The sequence below is a fragment of the Raphanus sativus genome, unplaced genomic scaffold, assembly GCF_000801105.2.
Source record: "Raphanus sativus cultivar WK10039 unplaced genomic scaffold, ASM80110v3 Scaffold4173, whole genome shotgun sequence".
NCBI lineage: Eukaryota > Viridiplantae > Streptophyta > Magnoliopsida > Brassicales > Brassicaceae > Raphanus > Raphanus sativus.
In genome coordinates this window covers 5,952-8,169 of record NW_026619475.1, presented here as the reverse complement: position 1 = coordinate 8,169, position 2,218 = coordinate 5,952, and the positions used below count along the sequence as shown (strand labels likewise).

General features: G+C 46.1%; 1 non-coding gene across 1 annotated transcript; it reads right to left on the bottom strand.

Annotated features, from left to right (window-relative positions):
* Positions 1 to 1,645: 1,645 nt before the first annotated feature.
* TRNAD-GUC (transfer RNA aspartic acid (anticodon GUC)) lies at positions 1,646 to 1,717 on the bottom strand. Its single transcript has one exon. It is a non-coding gene; the product is annotated as a tRNA-Asp (tRNA).
* Positions 1,718 to 2,218: the final 501 nt, after the last annotated feature.

Sequence of the window (2,218 nt, the reverse complement as noted above, 5' to 3'; positions counted from 1 at the left end):
ACCCACCATTGGAGAGGTCGATTGTTCTTCTCGCCGCGACTTGATTCCGACGATCCCGGTGGCCACCACGACGGGAGAGATGATCACGGTTGAGACAGAGTACGGCAATGGTGGAGTTGTGGTTCAACGGAGGCGCCATGAGCAGCGATGACGGCGTGAATCATGGAGGAGACTCGATGGCTTAGCAGAACCACGACGACGGCTTGAAGCTTGGTCCGGTGACGGCGAGAACGAAGAAGAACAAGACGGATACGCTGGTGGTGAAGCAAGGACTCGCCGGAGAAGCTTGATTTGGAGCTTTCGTGCTATGGGTTTGCTCACGGATCGAGCCTGTGACGGAGAAGCTTAACGTGGCCATGGATTCCGGTGGAGAGATGTCGGTTTGGAGCTCGACGAAGAGGATGAAACGCGAGGAATAGAAGCTTGAACCAGCCTCTAATGGTGGAACACAAATCGATCTAAGCCAAGGCTGAAGCTTGAGACGAGGAAGACAAGCCACTAGGAATCGAGCATGAGCCACAGCGACTTGATGAAACGGGAACCAGACGCCGCTGTGGAGCTGGAGCGATCACGGAGAGCGGAGGCTACAACACCGCTCGGGTTCACGAGAGAAAGAGTAGAAGATGACTGGAGCGGGGTCTTGAAACGGGATGCACAGGTCGCTGTGGAGAAGATATAGCGATTAGTGAAGTGTTGACCCGGTTTAGTCCGGTTTGACTTTGGTTTAATTCAATTAAACCAGCTCGATTTATGCACTCCTATAAATAGATTTAGACCCAAAAACCCTAATGTATCTCATTTTCTCTCTAAAATTTGCCTCATTTTGTAAAAGCTTGAACCTTTTAATCATTTTAAGGATTTTCTTCATCTTATATCTTGTTTCTCTTAATCATTAACATGATTAACCTTGAATCTCATATGGATTTAAGGTTTCTCATGAAGATTAGAGAGTAGACTCTTTTTGAATCCATGGGTTAGGTAGATCTAGGGTGATTAGTGAAGAGTTAAGGTGTTTATTGTTGAATCTACTAGTTTTTATGCTTGCTAAGTGTTCTTAATGCTAGATTAGACTTGATCAATCTCATCTAGATCTTAAGCTATTTTAAGCCCGGAAGGTGTTTGTTAAAATGCTTGAATGAACTTAGTATAGCTTTTTGTTCATCTTGCCAAAGGGATTTGTTGTTAAGGGAGCTTAGATGGTTAATAGACTTGTGATTTATGCATGCTTTCTTGTTTTAGGCCAACGGGAGTTGATGTTCTAAGCATGATTAGCATAGGGATTATTGTCACGGGAGTGGATTAATCTATTTGAGTGTGTTCTAGGCCTATAAATACTTGTGGTTTCTTAAAGTTGGCACCTTTACTTGGAAATCGCTTTGGATCAATTACCTTAAGCCCATGGATTCTACCTTATCATTTGGTTGAAAGTTTAGTTCTTGCACTTATTTCTAGAGTGGATTTGAGATCACCTTTGTTTATATTTTTAGGATCTTAGCTTTGTTACCATCATCCATCTTCTCGTTTGCTTAGATTAAGAGAGTTTGTGTATTCTTGGTGCTATAGATTTCTAGTTCTCTGTGGTTCGACAACCTTTCTATAATATCATTTGACTTGGGAACCTTGAAAACTCCCAATATCAAATTGGCGCCGTTGCCGGGGATCGAACCCGGGTCACCCGCGTGACAGGCGGGAATACTTACCACTATACTACAACGACGGCTTGAAGCTTGGTCCGGTGACGGCGAGAACGAAGAAGAACAAGACGGATACGCTGGTGGTGAAGCAAGGACTCGCCGGAGAAGCTTGATTTGGAGCTTTCGTGCTATGGGTTTGCTCACGGATCGAGCCTGTGACGGAGAAGCTTAACGTGGCCATGGATTCCGGTGGAGAGATGTCGGTTTGGAGCTCGACGAAGAGGATGAAACGCGAGGAATAGAAGCTTGAACCAGCCTCTAATGGTGGAACACAAATCGATCTAAGCCAAGGCTGAAGCTTGAGACGAGGAAGACAAGCCACTAGGAATCGAGCATGAGCCACAGCGACTTGATGAAACGGGAACCAGACGCCGCTGTGGAGCTGGAGCGATCACGGAGAGCGGAGGCTACAACACCGCTCGGGTTCACGAGAGAAAGAGTAGAAGATGACTGGAGCGGGGTCTTGAAACGGGATGCACAGGTCGCTGTGGAGAAGATATAGCGATTAGTGAAGTGTTGACCCG